Source organism: Macaca mulatta, chromosome 4 (genome assembly GCF_049350105.2).
Source record: "Macaca mulatta isolate MMU2019108-1 chromosome 4, T2T-MMU8v2.0, whole genome shotgun sequence".
Classification (NCBI taxonomy): domain Eukaryota; kingdom Metazoa; phylum Chordata; class Mammalia; order Primates; family Cercopithecidae; genus Macaca; species Macaca mulatta.
Window position 1 is genome coordinate 3,123,968 of NC_133409.1, and position 18,149 is coordinate 3,142,116.

An 18,149-nucleotide genomic window follows, 5' to 3' on the forward strand; every position below is an offset into this window, starting at 1 on the left:
GGATGGATGGACGGACGGACGGACAGACACACAGACAGGCAGGCAGGCAGGCAGGCAGGCAGACAGACAGACAGACAGACAGACAGACAGACAGACAGACAGACAGACAGATAGATAGATAGATAGATAGATAGATAGATAGATAGATAGATAGATAGATAGATAGAGGAGATGTAATTAATATAGAATAAACTCTATTTATATTTTTTCAGCAAAATGACTACAAGCCAGGGGATAGTCAAATCTCACTTTAGCTTGAGTCAGTTTTTTCCGACATTTTGCCACTCTATCACAGCACCTGACAAAATATTTAAATTTTACTCAACCAAGACAAAAGCAGCTGCCAAATGCACAAGAAGGATCTGTAAATATTCATGTCATGGTCATGTGTGAGGCATCGCCATGCACCTGCCATCACAGATGAGGCATCGCTGAGCACCCAGTCCCAAGTGGCCTTTCGTCCGTTTGTCTGCACTATTTAATCCATGTCTAAAAGTAAAATCTGTGCCTATCATCTACATGTTCATTTTAAATATTTAGTAAATAGAATTAATCACACATTCAAGTAAATAGACATTTAATCTTTTCATTTCACTTTGTTTAATCCAACCATGTTATCAGTTAATAATTGACCAAAAATAACTCTGTGTAGAAACATTTTTTAAATGCATCTTCTTAGTTTCCACATTGGTACACATGTTTCAGCTTAATGTATGCACATCCATCTTTAGGAAAAACGTGCCTGTTCCTTGGAGACTGGGGCTGGTCAGTCGTGGGTTTTTGGATCACAGGAGCCATCAGAAGGGAGTGACATATCCATGTGAGAATAAAGCCTTCTATGCCACTGGGGTTCTCTAGGATAGAAGCAGAACCCTGATAAAAACTCTAAATTCAAAATGTTCCAAAATTTAAATTCAATACCAATCGCTGAGGCAGGATAGGTAGTCAAGGAAGTAGCCGTGTCCTTGGGTGGACATCAGTCCACAGTGGTGGTGGACGTTGGTGTAGGTGGTGACTGTACAATTGACACAGCAAGCCTCGATGTTGGCATTGGCATTGAGCTCGCTCAAACAAAGCTACCTTCAGTAGGGAATTTCCCCTGCAGAGAGCATGTGCACTTTGATTTTACCGTCCTCAAACTGACCCTTTGCTCTTTATACTCATAAAACGCAAACCTTGGGTGGAGATACAAGACCCTGAGACACGTGACATGTGAGCAAGCATGGACAGCTACCATGCGTGCACCCAGAGGACCATCCAGAACATGCCCCAAGCAGCATGTCTTCCCACCCCCTCCTGGGTAACCATGGAAGATTCCCACAGAGGGAGCCTCCCACCTGCTGGTCTCTGCTGTCTCACCCCAGAGAGGACCCGCCCTGAATCCTCTCTCTCCCAAGTTCTCCTGTCTATTCTGCACCTGACTTTCAAAATATTATTTTTCCTTTGCAATAAATTACTTCACACTGCATCTCCTTTGCTGTGTGTCTCTTGCTTAAATCCTTTTAAACTAAGACCAGACCCAAAGTCTCACAACCTCCATCACCATCATCATTTTCAAGCAAAAATGATACAGCAGCCCCCTCTGTTCTGGTGTAGGTGAGTCGTGTAAGAAGGTCTGATGTCTGAATGCTCTGCAGATGGGGGAGCGGGGGACAAATGATCTGGGCACATTCAAGAACACACCACACCACGTGGGTGTCCACGGACCACCCTGCTTATTCCGCGTGGCAAAGTGTTTGGTGCCACTAGTCCCCACGCTGTAGTCACTGCCAACACCCCCTCTTCAGTGCTGGAAGTGTTGGTGTTTGGGGAGTGCTGATGACTCCTCTAAGGTCACACAGCACCAGACATGCAGTCGGATGACTCTGGCACAGGAGCTCCTCACCACTCGGTCCCAAGGGGCTTCACATCAGCCGCTGGTTTAAGACCACAGTTCAGATTCTCCCTTTGCCACAACAGGTGGACAAAAACTACGGAGATTGATCTGTGATTGTCAGGCTGTTGGGCCCCGAGTCCTGCAAGTTTTCTTTTTGCCAACTATCATGCTCTAGTAAAGCCACACAATTTGTTCAAAAGTGCATTTTCTAGTCCGGGGAATTTGGAGATCTGTGATATAGAGTTGCTCTAAGCCAAGGATCACCAGGGACTCAGTAGAGAACTCTATAAAGGAGAAGAAAACCTCACGCTGAATAAAAAGAGGCACAGAAACTACAATCACCCTGTGGCCAAATGCCAAGCACTCACGAAAGCAGAGTTCACGGTGCCTGGCGGCTCCTGTGCGCACGTCTCTGTCCTGGGGAGCTGCCTGTAGTCACTGGATGGTTCCTCATGGTTGGCAGACATGGCGTTTCCCACTCTCCTCTGGATCTCCCCTGGGGTCCACCACACTCAGGTGTCTCCCCAAGTCACCACTCTTGGAGGGCAGGGCTTTGTGCAGTGGTTAGATGCAAGGGTCCCGCGGGCTGACCCTGCTTCCATCTGCCCAGACTTAGCAGTCCTGTGCTCTCAGGCAGGGCCTTCACCTCTGGAGCTCCCACTTCCTGTTTGTAATAGAAAATCTTTGTCACTAATTCATTACATAATCGGGCTTATGTGAGCATTAATGGGTTATTGCATGAAAAATGTTTACAATGTTGCTTAAACATTTGCTAATGAAAGAGGGGACAGTCCCCTCAGCATTAAAACAGCACTGTGCCTCCCAGGACACCCATTCCCCAACTAACAAACACGCTTCTGAACAACGTGGGATAGGGAGTGGAAAGACACAGGGGCTTAGGGAGCTGGGGCTCAGTTCTCTGGCAGGACTAGCACTTCCCCTTGGATCACACAGACGTAAACCTGGGGAGACTTTCCAGATTTCCTTGTCAGCAGATTGTGGATGGCATTAAGAACCTATGGGTGAGATGCACTGCATGGCATGTGGAAGGCCGGATGAAAGTAGACGCCCCCTCTGTCTTCCTGCAGCACAGGGTGCAGGTGGGCCTGAGCAGGTGTGGCTTTCAGCAGGTGACCTGAGCAGGTGTGACTTTCAGCAGGTGACCTGAGCAGGTGTGGCTTTCAGCAGGTGGGCCTGAGCAGGTGTGGCTTTCAGCAGGTGACCTGAGCAGGTGTGACTTTCAGCAGGTGGGCCTGAGCAGGTGTGGCTTTCAGCAGGTGGGCCTGAGCAGGTGTGGCTTTCAGCAGGTGACTTGAGCAGGTGTGACTTTCAGCAGGTGACCTGAGCAGGTGTGGCTTTCAGCAGGTGACCTGAGCAGGTGTGACTTTCAGCAGGTGACCTGAGCAGGTGTGGCTTTCAGCAGGTGGGCCTGAGCAGGTGTGGCTTTCAGCAGGTGACCTGAGCAGGTGTGACTTTCAGCAGGTGGGCCTGAGCAGGTGTGGCTTTCAGCAGGTGACCTGAGCAGGTGTGACTTTCAGCAGGTGGGCCTGAGCAGGTGTGGCTTTCAGCAGGTGACCTGAGCAGGTGTGGCTTTCAGCAGGTGACCTGAGCAGGTGTGACTTTCAGCAGGTGGGCCTGAGCAGGTGTGGCTTTCAGCAGGTGGGCCTGAGCAGGTGTGGCTTTCAGCAGGTGGGCCTGAGCAGGTGTGGCTTTCAGCAGGTGACCTGAGCCGGTGTGGCTTTCAGCAGAGATCCTACCCTCAGCACTGGGTGTGGAATGTAGGAATGTTTTCCGAAAATGTTAAACTGATTTCATTGAACAAATAGAAGTTGAAGCAAACTCAACGTGACAGGACATTGGGAAGTGAGCAAAGCCATCCAAGTGCAGGAGGGGCCTGTCCTGGGGGAAGACAGAGCCCCATCCATGTTTTCATTGAGTCAGAAGAAATGGAATTACTGAAAGTTGCAGGTTGATTTTGTTCTAGGCCAGTGCTGTAAGGAAATCCATGCTGGATAGGCAGGAACAAGAGGGTGGTGGGGCAAGGTGAATGTTCCAGGCAATAGGTGAGCATCGGGGTCCTTGGTGTGCAATGTGATTTGAGGATCGTGGAATCGTGCTGACTTTCAGAACAGATGAGAAGCCGGGAGGATCTGTGCAGAGGAGGAAGATCTATCTGGAAGAAGGCGAGGGTGTGAGGAGCAGCTGGGATAAGGCGCTAAGCAGGAGCGCACCCAATAATGGGAAGGAAGGGAACCTGGAGGAGGCTCAGGGCATGCTGGTCACAAGGGAGAAACTGAGGCAAGGAAGACAATTGCTAGCTGAGAGTTTCAGGATGTAAGCAGAAATGAAGTGTCATAGAGGGATATACATGGGAGGGGGCAGTGAAGACAGAAAAAGTGGGGTATAAGTTTAAGCCTTTGCCAGATTCAGTGGGCAGCATAAGATCATGTAATTGTAATTTACCTGTGTGCTACAGGGTGAGCCCGCCATGCCTTTGGTGCTGCAGGAGATGAGGGAATCTGAGCATGAATGAGAGAAGGAACTGGATTTCTCAGCTCCTGACATGAGTCAGTCTTTTGATTCTGTTATTTGACTTAATTCTCTCGATAACTCGCCAAGGTTGAGTGCATTAGTCAGGGTTCTCTAGAGGACTAGTAGGAGAGATGTATACATGAAAGGGAGTTTATTAGGAGAATTCACTCACACCATCACAAGGTGAAGTCCCATAATAGGCCGTCTGCAAGCTGAGGAGCAAGGGAGCCAAACCAAGTCCCAAAACCTCAAAAGTAGGGAAGCTGACAGTGCAGCCTTTGGTCTGTGGCCAAAGGCCCGAGAGCCCCTGGCAAACCACTGGTGTAAGTCCGAGGTCCAAGGGTCCAAAAGCTGAAGAACTTGGAGTCTGATGTTTGAGGGCAGGAAGCAGCCAGCATGGGAGAAAAATAGAGGCAGGAAGACTCAGCCAGTCCTCTTTCCATGTTCCTCTGCCTGCTTTTATCCTAGCCAAGCCAGCAGCTGATTAGATGGTGCCCACCCAGACCGAGGGTGGGTCTGCCTCTCCCAGCCCACTGACTCAAGTATTAATCTCCTCTGGCAACACCCTCACGGACACAGCCAGGCAACACTTTGTGTCCTTGATTCCAGTCAAGTTGGCACTCAGTACTAATTATCACAATGAGTATTAGAAGCTTCTACATTTTTGACTCAAGGAAACCAAAGTTTATGGAATTTTGAAGATTTGGCTAAAAAAAAATTCTGAAATGGCAGAACATGCTTGTGGTGGAGATTGTGTGAGGATATGCACTCCTGAGAAGGGGCAAGTCAGACAAAGGGTGAGGCAGGGAGAAGAAAACAAGGAAGAGGAGAGAAGCAGGGAAGAAGAGGAGCACGTGAAAGCAGGAGAGGAGGAAAGGGGGGAGACAGAGACAGGAGGAGCTGCAGAGAGGACCCCGCTCCCCACCCGGGAGGACAGAGAGGACCCCGCTCCCCACCCGGGAGGACAGAGAGGACCCCGCTCCCCACCCGGGAGGACAGAGAGGACCCCGCTCCCCACCCGGGAGGCCGGAGAGGACCCCACTCCCCACCCAGGAGGACAGTGAGGACCCCGATTCTCACCCAGGAAGACAGAGGACTCTGCTCCTCACCCGGGAGGACCCTGCTCCTCACCCAGGAGGATCATCGCTGCTCTGTAACTTAAACAACCACAACAAGGGTTATAGATACGTGTCTGCTTTACAAAACAAAGTCAGATGGGACTCACGTTTTTCTTTGTTTCCTTGTTTCTTTCTCTTTCTTTCCTTCCTTCCTTCCTTCCTTCCTTCCTTCCTTCCTTCCTTCCCTCCTTCCTTCCTTTCTTTCTTTTCTTTCTTTCCTTCTTTCTTTCTTTCCTTTCTTATTTATTTCTGAGACAAGGTCTTGCTCTGCTACCCAGGCTGGAGTACAGTGGTGCGATCCTGGCTCACTGCAGGCTCCACCTCCTGGGGCTCAAGCCGTCCTCCCACCTCAGCCTCCTGAGTAGTTGGGGCCACGGCCTCAACAGCCTACACCACAATATCTTGTCAATTTTTATTTTGTAGAGATAAGGCCTCACTATGTTGCCCAGGTTGGCCTTGGACCCCTGGGCTTAAGTGAACCCAGCCTGCTTCAGCCTCCCAGGGTGCTGGGATCACAGGCATGAGCCACTGTGCCTGGCTATTTATTTCTTAAAGGGAGATTTAGAATTCCACTTTAGGTAATGGGCTTTTGGAATAATTAAGAAGAATCTTAAACACATTCTTCAAAAAGAGCACGTCAAACTGTCACAGAGCAGAGGAAGCTGCGGAGACGTGAGGACTGTGTTACGTGGGATCCTGGGCAGGAGGGAAGACTGAGGGGACACAGATGGAGGACGCCCTGAGCTGATGCTGATTATCAACACCGCCTCCACGACGCTGACTACCAACACTGCTTCTATGACTGAGGCAGACGCACCACACCAGGGAAAACAATCACAGCAGCAGAAAGCGGTGTGGGGCTCGTGGGATTCCAGTACTGCTTTCTCAATTTTTCTGTAAATGTAAAATAAAGCAGAGTTATAAGAAGTTTATTTTAAAAAACCACTTCCATGTCAGACGTTTCAGACATGTGGAAAGCCCCGAAGCACCACATCCGACCTCTAAGATGGGGAGGGCGAAGGGCGAAGGGTGTATGATTCGTCTGACCTGTATTCAACCACTTCTGTCTCCAAACTTCTGTCTGACGCAGTGGAAACCACATGCAGAGATTTCAATCATATTTTAAGTTTATTTATGTGTAATAAGTGAGATTTATACACTGGGACATAGCTTACTTGATCCAATAGGAAAAAAATTAGAAACATCTTTTTTTTTTTTTTTTTTTTTGAGACAGAGTCTTGCTCTGTCACTCAGGCTGGAGTACAGTGGCGCGATCTCGGCTCACTGCAAGCTCCGCCTCCCGGGTTCACCCCATTCTCCTGCCTCAGCCTCCCGAGTAGCTGGGACTACAGGCGCCCGCCACCATGCCCGGCTCATTTTTGTGTGTGTGTATTTTTAGTAGAGACGGGGTTTCACTGTGTTAGCCGTGATGGTCTCGATCTCCTGACCTCCTGATCCACCCGCCTCGGCCTCCCAAAGTACTGGGATTACAGGCTTGAGCCACCACGCCAGGCCAATTAGAAACATCTTAACTCTTGGGCATAGTGGAATAAAATCAAATGATCATGCCTAAGACATACTGGAATTAATCTTTTTCTAAGGACGCCTTTGAAGACCCTGCAGACCAAATGGAAAGGAACTCTGAGTCCCACTTGGACAGCAATGAGGAGTAGTCATGGCCCATGAGGGAGAAACAATGAGCGGTGACAAATCCTGAGAATATTTTCATGACGTGGGACTTTGGACGTATTAGTAAGTTCACAATTTGAGCAGTCTCTGCTGGTCATAGGTACGCAAAGTGAAAACGTTTCTGGGAAAAATATTTTCTCTGATTCTGAGTTGTGTTTGATTATTAGTAAGAAAAAGATAAATAATGGCAATATTATAAATAAATAAAATAACAATATTATTAAATATTAAATCAATAGCAATATTATTCCATAACAGTTAACATTGTTAGAGCTCTTACTGTATAGGAGATTTACAAATTTTCTCAGTGTTTGCACCAGCCTCGCGTGGCAGGAAATACTGTTATATTTGCAGAAAAGAAGTGGAAGCTTATTGATGTTTTATGACTCCACCAAAATCCCACTTCACAGAATGAAGAGTTTGGGCCTAAATCTGGCCTGCTTGCCTCCACAACCTCCGCCATATGCCACAGGATTGGCACAAACCTCATATCCCAATGATAAATTCTGCATCACTTCCCAACCCTCTGCTTAAGACAGAGAAAGTCATTAAATGTTGTCGTAGTTTTAAACCTCCAGAAAAATAATTAGATGACTACTTGTAGGTTTGCCTTGTTGTTGTGATTGTGCTTGTGATTGTTAGCAACGTTTTGAGCAGTCTCTGCTGGTCGTAAAAGTAGACCTGTGTTAACTTTAGACTTCTGAGGCCTTGTCTTTACCACCAACCTCATGTTGGCTGTGTGAGAACCTATTACGTGGCCGTTACTAAGTTCATGATTCACAATGTGTGAAAACTGGTAGCGAGTACAGATATGCAAACATATGCTGGTGGATAACTTCTGCTTCAAGTGTATGAAAGGGATCTAGTCCATCTCCTACCAAAAGAGGGATGGAATCTATTTAAAATGGCTTTTGAGACACTGGACATGGAGCAACAAAGGACAGTGACCCATGACAGAGTAAAGCAAAAACCACTGAGCCCCACAATGGCCCAAAGGTGCTGCTTTGAGGGGGTTCCAGGCCACAGCCCAGACGGGAGGAAACCGAGAAGAACCTGGTGACTCCCTGAGCGGAGGAGGCAGAGCTGAGGCCTCAGGAAGACCGAAGGGGCTATGCAGGCCACTGGAGTGAGTCTCTGAGATGAGAGAGCTGGAATGAGAACTCCACTGATCTGTCCTGATCTTCCCAGGGTAATCCTGCAGCATTCAATAGAATATTGATCAGCACATGCCTATGGGAAAAACTACCTGAGGCCAAGGTAGTTACTCCCAGGGAGGGAACCATCTGGAAGGATTGAGAGAAACAGTGCCCACAGCTCACCCAGGCCTGGAATGGTGCCTTTTCCCACTAGTCAGAAAGGCCTCAGAAGCACAGCCCATTGGAGAGGTTGCACAAGGGGTTTGGCCAGCTGGGGGAAATATCGGGGCTGGACAAAGCACAGCTCTGGTCTCTCCTAAGATATATACAAAGCAAAACTCAAATGGCTCAGAATCAAATTGCTTTCAAGTAACTTACCGCCTCTCCCAGAAAAGCTCAAGAATAGGATGGCAAACATGTCCCCATACCCAATAAGAAAAATAACTATGTCTAGCACTGAGACAAAAATTACCAGACATCAAGAGAAGCAAGAAAATGTGTTTTATGATGCAGACAAAAGGCGATCAGAACTCCTCCACAATTGATAAAAATGTACAGATAGCAGATAAGATGATTAAAAACATTATCATAACTGTGCTCCATGTGTTCAAAAAGCTAAGAAGAGATATGGAGGATTTCAAAAAGGCCCAAATCAAATTTCCAGAAGAGAAAACAATATTTTGAGATGAAAACTCTGCTGGGTGGGATTTATGGAAGATCACACGTTACAGAAGAAAAAAAAACCTGATAAACATGGAGATATAGAAATATTCTCAAAGATAGATACATTTAGATAAGAAAAGTTTTGAAATATGCTAATGATTTAAAAACTGGGTAAAGAAATATGGCATGAGAACTAAAAATAAAATCCTCAGCCCCCTGCAACTAATCCACCCACTCTTGGCCAAGGGGACCCCAGAGAAAACTTTACATGTTAGTGCTCAGCCCTGGTGGTATGGGAGGTCAGACTTGCCTCCCTATACCCACTCCCTTTTGCGATTTAGACACAACAGCCAACCAGCACTAAGGTTAAAATAGAGGTCCTAAGATTGACAGGACTGATTCTTTGTGGCAATAAAACACCAAGTTATCAATAGGACCTAAAGCAATGCCAGGAAAGGGCAAAGTCACGCACCCTACACTTCCAGAGTAAACTATGTTCTTACCAACACAAGGCTTTTATTTTTCTCTAGCAGCTAAACAAGCACTGGCCAAGAGATAAGCAATGCTGAAGCAATTGCAGCTCACCAATCATGAAACGTGGACTGACCGCCTGCTCCACCAGCCATAACTATAGCTTTGATTGACAAGAGGCTGATTTCAATACCTCTCTCCTGTTGAGAAGGTCACTGACCCTGGACTGGTTCCGGCTGGTTTACAGCATCTGTCCCCACTTCACACTGTGACATATAAGGCCTAATTGTAATGCATTTGAATGTTAAGTCTCCACCTCAAAGTAAACATGGGTCATATGTAATACACATGTTTGTTCAATAAACATGGGTCGGGACACCTTCATGAATATTCATAGCTCCTCCTATAATCTGTTGAATATGTGTGTTGAGCCAACCCCTTCAGCATAAGTTCCTGTCTCACCTTTTCTCTTTTGAAATGCCTGCTAAAGGTCCCTGCCAGAGGCTATACTTCCCAGCCCGTCGCACCTCATAGGCTCTAACCCTCTGTAAGAAATAAAGTTGGCTTTCAAAATTTATAGACCTTATCATTCTGAAGTTGAAAGACATGTGGCAAAAGCATGGCTGTGGGAACTCACATGAGACAAAATTCTGAGATCCAGCAAGAGTGTCCCCAGATCTAGAGGTGTCCCCACTACTCTGACATGAGTTCTGTTTCATGTGATTAGTGACTTTAAAATGTCTTGACATAGCCAGGCAGAACGACATTTCTCTGAATCCACCTTTCGTATGCATCTTTTTAAGGTAGACCACAAGACAATGTTTGAGACTTGGAACAAAGACTGAAAAAAGTTTCAGTCTAAACAAACATTTAGAAGATGGAGCTACATTTAGTAGCTCACACGTGTTGCTGCTGATCCACTGATTCACCGCATCAGTGTGAAGCAACAACTGGTCCTGCAACTGCTCTTTTTTTAAAAACTGGATTCTCTCTCACCTCTTCTGCCTTCAGGCTAGATATGTGTGTGGAATGCCCTAGCAAAGGGCAGCTTCTGCAGGAAGCTCAAGTCAGAGGCAACAGGAACGGACATGAGTTTCAGCTCATCCCAATGGGATTCCAGCTCAGGCCTGTGATCTTCCCTTCCTGAATGCCTAGCTTCTCAACTTCAAGACCCAGTGTCAGGTTCAGTCTGATAATAACAGCCTGACATAGGCTGCATTAGAAGTTCCCACAGTTGTGTAATCCAAGTCCCTATAGCCAATCCCTATATACGTATATGTATATATAATGATATACACACACACGGACAAACACACACACACACACAGAATACATACCAACGTGGTTTTCTGGTCGAACCATTTGCGATGCATTCATTTTTTTAAATGCCTGGTGTTCTAACAGAAGGCTTACAAGTGTGCATTCAACTTGGCTCCTGTATTAACTGACTGTGTGTCTTTGGCCAAGTGACTTGTCTTCTCTGAGTCTCAGTTTTCTCACCTGTAAAGTAGGAAGAATATTTTCTCCCATAGAGGTAATCACGAGATAATATAGGTAAAGTTCTTAATTTAGTAATTGACTTATGGTACCCAATTGGGCAGATACTGTTTTCTTTAGTATCATTATCAATTCTTCTCCATTAGACACCAGAAAAGTATGACCTCAGAAAAAAATGCACGATGATGACACTTTAGAAAGCAGAAAATAAAATCCAAGACAGAGAGAGGAAAAAGGGCAGCCCAGAGTCTGAGACATGATTGCGGTCAGGGTCCCTCAGCCTTGGGAGGGGAGAGGCAGCAGAGTCAATGCTGGGAATGGGCAGCAGGGGAGCACACAGGAGGAAAGGAAGGGAAACCTAGAAAAGGCCCGAAAAACAAAAAGAAATGCAAGGTGATTACACGTCTGCCTTAGGCTAGCCCAGAATACAAAAGCAAGCATGAGGCTGACCTCGTTATCGGATATTATTATTGATCATTGTCTATTACCTTCATTTCTTAATGGATGATAAAAAGTTTCTTAACAAAAGTTGAAATGCTTAGTATTCATTCATAATGTATAGTTGTATTATGAACCCAAATTGTTTATGATAATTTTTATAAAGATTTACATTTGTCCTCATTTAGAATTCATACAGAGCTTCCTGGTGTGCAGAGCTCATACTCCACTTAGGCCTCGTTTGTTAACTGAATAATAGTCATTTTCTGTTGCACAATAGTTAATTGCTAAGAAGAGGAGTCGTCAGGCTAATTCTTTGACTGTAGCTCTCTATTCATCTTATGGTCACATCTGTATTCCAAGATCATCTGTTAGATTCAAAACATGAGGAACTCGAGGACCCAGTGAAAATTACCTTCCCATCCCTGGCCATAACCCAATATGACAGGACATGTTTTCAACTGAATTATAAACCATCAAAATGGAACAGCCAAAAGTCAAGCTATTAAGAATGGGGCATTTTCCCCCTGAGAACAATATCTCCATTTACAGCTTGTTTTGTTAGTTTATTTAGAAAATACAAAAGTGCTTACCTGTGTATACTGCCGCTTGCTGGGGAAGGTTCAATGGAAGCGAGTTATCTCATAGAGGAACTGAACTTTCCCTGCCACACGCCATTCCTCCCAGTCAGTGGGGGTGCTGCAGGCCCCGGGTGCAGGAGGAGACCCTGGCCCTGCTCCCCTACCACAGCCCATGGTTAGCTCCTGTTCTGTCTCTAATCTCCTCCCTGTGGCTTCCCCCACCCCACTTCCTGTCCCATTCACTCATCCCTTTCCCCCGTCGCATTTCAGATGTGTGCTTGGAGATGCATATTTACAGGTGGGGGATCCAGTGCTGTTTATTGCGAGAGTGTTTTGATTTATTGATTTATAGAAACAACTTTGTGCTATGGGGTATATCCTGCTTTTTACTTTCTCACTCAAAGCTACGCTTCTGAGATGTGCCGCGTCACTGCTGGGATTCGTCTCTCTGCTGTGTAGCATGTCATAGCAATGGCCGTGCCTGTGGCATTGCCATGTACGTGACAGTGAAGACATGGCAGCCTCCACTCCCTGCACTACAGGTGCACGACACTGGCATTGTCACTGAGCTCCCAGCGTGGGGGTGCAACGGTGTCGCAGTGTGGGGCAGCGGAGTTAGTGTGGCAGTTTGTGATTCAATGAAGCACATCTATTGTCATATTCTGCTATGGCTGTGGATATGGAGGTGATTTTAAATGGGTCCTCAAGGCTCTCATAATATTTTGAATCTCATAAATGATAAAGAAATAAAATAAGAATGTGCCCATAAAATAAACTGAGAGTCATTGCCAAGGGATTAACCTAACAAATCAACTGTTTTTTTTACCTGCTTAATTCTACTTAGCACTGCTACATTTCTTTCCACAAGGACTCCGCTAATGACAGGATCGCCAAGGGCACCTGGAGTCCTACCTTCTTATGTTAAATGATTATTCGGTCACCCCTTCATACCTTTCATTGACCCGAATAGCAGCTGAGCTCCTAGCACAGGCTCAGTATTGTTTTAGACAGGAAGAAGCAGGGACTAACGAGATGGACAGGACCTTGTAAGTATAAAGTGTATGTCCTCGTGGGAGAGACAGATCATTCACCTAGACAACTAGTCAAGGAGATTTCAGATAGTGGTGATGCACTGTGAATAACTAAAATAGGCGAAAGATTAGAGAACACCTTAATATTTATTTAAAATAATGTGGGGGCTGCAATGATTTTGCTGATTAATTCATTCCAGGAGCAGGTGCTGGCCCCTACTGGACGTCAGTCCTCAAGTGCCCTGAGGGTTTCCGTGGTGTGTGGAAGGCAGGAGCCCCTGTCCTCAATGGAGGTAGGAAGGTTCCCCTTTTAACTCCATTGAAAGATGCAAAGAAAAATGAAAGGCTGGTCCATGTAGAGGGTCCTCAGAATCCCCCTCCTGCCATCCACATTGTGGAAGGAGGGAGCGCTGGGGCCCTGGAACGCTCCGTGCAGCTCCCATGGGTCTTTGGTGAGTCCTGCCTGGGCCCGTTCTCTCCCCACTGCTACGCAAAGGCCCAGTGAGCAAGAACCCTGGATGATACCTCCCTAGTGCCTCCAGTTCCTCAACACTCATGTCTGGCCACCTGCCCTCAGAGATGGGGACTCGTAGAGCCTAGGACTCCTCACTTAGGGCACTTGGGCACAGGGCCAGGTCCCTGAATAAACCAATTCCCTGGGCTTCCACACTTCCCAAAAGGCCAAGTGCACCAGGCCCCCCTAAGCCCACCCAAGCCTCCAGGCTCTCCGTGGGTCCTCCCCTCCCCGCCTCCTCTCCCTGCATCACCAAGCGTGAGATTCACCACAGGGTGGGAATGCAGTTAATACCACTGGATAAAGGCATTGAAGGATCTTATCACCTTCAATCATCATAGGTGAGGTTTGGTGCTGGGAATCCTGAGTTCTACAAAAGGCTTAAAACATCAAGAGAAAAAGAAAGAATGACACCGTCAAAAAATATGAGCCCAGGTATTATTAACGTCCAGCCTCCAACAGGATAGCAAACTAACACAGGTTATAGGGAAATTCCTCCAAGTTCAGTCCTGGAGACGTCAGATCGCTGAGAAGGAGGTTGATTGGTAAGGAACAAATGTCAAAACTATTAGAAATTGTTAGGGAGATTGAAGGTGGCTGAATCCTAGAATGTAAAAAAAAAAATTGGATTCCCACCTCATAACACTTGATGAATGCCAGGTCCATGAAAGCCTTAAATGTGAAAGGTAAAAACGTTAAAGATGATATAAGAAGACGTATAAGAATATCTGTAAGTTTGCGATAAAAAGACTTTTAAAATCATATGCCAAAGAACAAAAGTTAAAATAATCGATACCTCAAAATTAAGGATTTCTTTTAAGTGAAGGACAAAGTTAAGAACATTAAGAGAAGTAATGTACCAAGAGACCATTTTCCAGTGTATAAAATCCACGAGGGGTTCACTACGGAGCAGATCGGTGCTTAACAGAGAGTGAAACTGACCGGCCAACCAGTCCTAGTCAGAGTAGGAGCTCCAGAAAAAGGAGGTTCCCGTCTTCCCTCTTGTTCCTCCCAAAGGCCAAAGTGCCTCAAGTGTGACATTTTTCCAGGACAAAGATGAGCTGTTTCAGGAAGGAGGGCAGGGAGCATTGCTATGCAGTCCAGCTTGGATCCAGGGAAAATTTGAAGATAGAAGATAAAAGTCACCAGTCTCGCCCCGAGGCATCAAGACAGTGAGCAGGTCACTTAGGGTGGGTGGTCCTGTCTGCCCCAGTGCTCCCCTGGTGTAGAAACTCAGGTCAAAGCCCCCAACTTTAGGGACAAGTCTTACTGGAGAGGCTACTCATGTGGAAGGGTGAGAAGGTGAAACTGTGGTAGTTTATTAAACAGAATTTCAGAGTGGGGGTTGGAATTTCAGAAAATCCTTTGAAGAAGCGGAAGGAATGGCTCCAGCTGTGAGGAAGCGCATGTTCCCAGCTTGAAAAAGAGCGTCCAAGTGGCAAGTGCGCCAAGGAGGGGCCGCGGTGTCACATCGCGTGAGCTTGCGGGGCCAGAGTTTACTTCTTCCTTTGCCAGTTCGAGGATTCACCACGTTTGTCCTTTGAAGATCGTTTGGGTTTCAGTCCGTGTGACCGCTTTCACCTGCTGGTATTGTTTAGTTACAAATCCAGACAGAGTCAAAACGCTTGAAGAACAGAAAACACGATGCAAACCCAGTCATTTCCAGACTGTTTTTCCAAGGGGCAATTATGTGGCTGGAGTCAGACAAAAACAGCCTAGGAGCCAAGTACTGTTTCTCTCTGTGTCTCATCTTGGGCCTCGCAAGTCCTGGAGCCTCTTTTTCTCTCCTCCTAAATGTTTAATTCTGATGCCCTTCAAAACTTAATCGTGTAGTATCTCCCTAGGTCAGCGTTTCTTCAACGGTGATCCACTAACCAGTATCACCTGGGGTTCTAGTTTAAAATAAGGACTTTCAGACCCTACTTGGTAGCTGGTATATGAGTTTCTAGTATTGCCAAGAACAAATTACACAACTTTATTGGCTTAAACAACACAAATTCATTGCCTCGCGGTTCTGGAGGGGGAAAGCCAGGGACGGAGGTGTCAGTCAGCATGGCCACACTACCCCCAGGGTCGGGAGAGAGCCCATTCCCTCCTCTTCTTACCCCTGCTTCCCTCCTCTTCTCACCCCTGCTTCCCTCCTCTTCTCACCCCTGTGGCCGCCAGCAGGGCTGCACTCCCCCCGGGGTCAGGAGGGAGCCCCTTCCTTCCTCTTCTCACCCCTGCTTCCCTCCTCTTCTCACCCCTGTGGCTTCCAGCAGGGCTGCACTCCCCCAGGGGTCAGGAGGGAGCCCCTTCCCTCCTCTTCTCACCCCTGCAGCTGCCAGCATTCTCCTGTGGGCTTTTCTCAGCACATGGCCTTTGTCCTCACATTCCCTCCACTTCTCTGGGTGTCTAAATGCCTGCCTCTCTTTTACAAGGACACTGCTCCTTGGATCTGAGGCCCAACAGATGACCCAGGATGACCTCATCTCAAGATCCTGAACTTAATCCCATCTTTCCAAACAAACTCACATTCCCAGGTTCCAAGGATGCTGGCCTGCATGTATCTCTGGGGTCACTACTCAGCCAATTATACCTGGTGAATTGCAGATTGAAGTAAGGGAAAAGAAATCACCAGAAATATGCATTAAATTGAGAAGACCACTACCAGGGTAATTTTACGGACCCCCACGGCTTTAAATCTCATCTGCATGCTGATTCCAAAAGTTCTCCCTCCAGGCTAGATCACACATTAGAGTTCCCAAATTATATATATTCAATCACCTACTTGGCATTTCCAACTAAAATATCTTACCAGCATTTGAAACTCAATACATAAAAAGTGTACATCTTCAGGTTGTTTTTCAGAAACCACTTTCTCTAAGAGTTCTAATTTCAATTCACCATCCTCCAGCAAGTCGCATGAGCTGGAAATCCTCATGGCATCCTCTGCCTTCCACTGTCCTGCAACCCACCATCAGATCACCAATGTTTCCTCCAGGACACCCAGCTGGAAATGAGGAAGAGGAGACGACTCTGAAGCCAAGGACCTGTTTCCCTAACCGAGGAAGACGAGACGGCTCTGAAGCCAAGGACCTGTTTCCCTACCTTTCTATCTGCCCTTTCTACGCTGTCACAGCAAGTGTGTTGCCTTCTACCTGATCTTCACGTTCAGACGTTTTTAAGGATTCAGCAAGTCATGCCTTCCCAGAGCACGTTTCTTTTCTTTTCTTTTCTTTTCTTTTCTTTTCTTTTCTTTTCTTTTCTTTTCTTTTCTCCTTCCTTCCTTCCTTCCTTCCTTCCTTCCTTCCTTCCTTCCTTCCCTCCCTCCCTCCTTCCCTCCCTCCCTCCCTCTCTCTCTCTCTCTCTCTCTTTCTTTCTTTCTTTCTTTCTTTTTGAGATGGAGTCTCACTTTGTCACCAGGCTGGAGTGCAGCAGCGCGATCTCAGTTCACTGCAACCTCTGCCTCCCGGGTTCAAGTGATTCTCCTGCCTCAGCCTCCCGAGTAGCTGGGATTACAGGCGCCTGCCACCACGCCCGGCTAATTTTTGTTTTTTTCAGTAGAGACAGGGTTTCACCATATTGGTCAGTCTAGTCTTGAACTCCTGACCTGGTAATCTGAGTGCCTCAGCCTCCCAAAGTGCTGGGAATACAGGCGTGAGCCACTGCGCCCAGCCTCCAGAACGTATTTCTTATGACACAGCCCACTGAGCCTGTCCAGGATCTTCAACTGTCAGGAATCTTCACATCTCCACTGCCCTAACCCGAGTCCAAGTCACGAAAACCTGCCACCTACACAGCCTTAGCTTCTCCCAGTGAGCCCCCTGGATTCTTCTTTTGCCCTCTCTTCCCCTCTTTAATCCGCTGGTAATTCAGGTCACAGTTATCTTTTTACCTATGAATTAGGTCTGCCACTCCTGACTATGCTGTTTCAATGTCTCCCCATTGCAATGTATAAAACACAGGCTCTTGGCTTAACTTGGTCTGCAGTACTCTATGTGGCACCCTTTCCTTTCCTGCTTTCACTCCTATCCCTTCCATATCACTATCACCTGATTACTAAAATCCATCCACACCGGCTTCTTTCAGTTACTTTGACATGCCAAAAAATTCTTTGTTATCCTAGGGAATTTGGCACAAGGTTCCTTACGCCTGGAATGTTTACTTCTTTATTCTTCAGCTCCTTAGTGAACAATTTCTTCTCATCCTTTAAGTATTAGCTTAAATATTACTTGGACAGCCGGACCTTCTACAAACACACTCTCTAATGAGTTTCTCTATTATTAGGGTAATTACATCACGCAGTTTCTTTACTTCATGACATGCGAGTTCTTGTAATTATGAATATACTTGTTTACATGGTTATTATCCAAGCAGTTAATAAATTGTTTTGAAGGAATGATTGAGTAAGTGGTATATTTGCCACGATGAGCTAAGCTTATGTTCAACAAAACATAAGAGTTGGTGAATAGCCTCTGGGATTAGAAAATGTGAAAGTGTTTCTTGTAACCAACGAGCTAGTGTTTGTAAAGAACATGTAAGAAACTTCCCTCTCTATAGATGGGCACAAATGCATTTCAGTTTTAATAGATGTTTCAATATATTAATTGTGTTGTCACAA

At 46.4% G+C, this 18,149-nt stretch overlaps 2 long non-coding RNA genes across 2 annotated transcripts; both read right to left on the reverse strand.

Annotated features, from left to right (window-relative positions):
- Positions 1 to 576: 576 nt before the first annotated feature.
- On the reverse strand, positions 577 to 3,099 carry LOC114677369 (uncharacterized). Its single transcript, XR_003728641.2, has 2 exons — positions 2,245 to 3,099; positions 577 to 854 (listed from the first exon to the last, which is right to left on the reverse strand). It is a non-coding gene; the product is annotated as an uncharacterized LOC114677369 (long non-coding RNA).
- A 235-nt stretch (positions 3,100 to 3,334) lies between these two features.
- LOC144340693 (uncharacterized) lies at positions 3,335 to 5,617 on the reverse strand. The gene is made up of 3 exons (XR_013416941.1): positions 5,489 to 5,617; positions 4,340 to 4,527; positions 3,335 to 4,049 (listed from the first exon to the last, which is right to left on the reverse strand). It is a non-coding gene; the product is annotated as an uncharacterized LOC144340693 (long non-coding RNA).
- Positions 5,618 to 18,149: the final 12,532 nt, after the last annotated feature.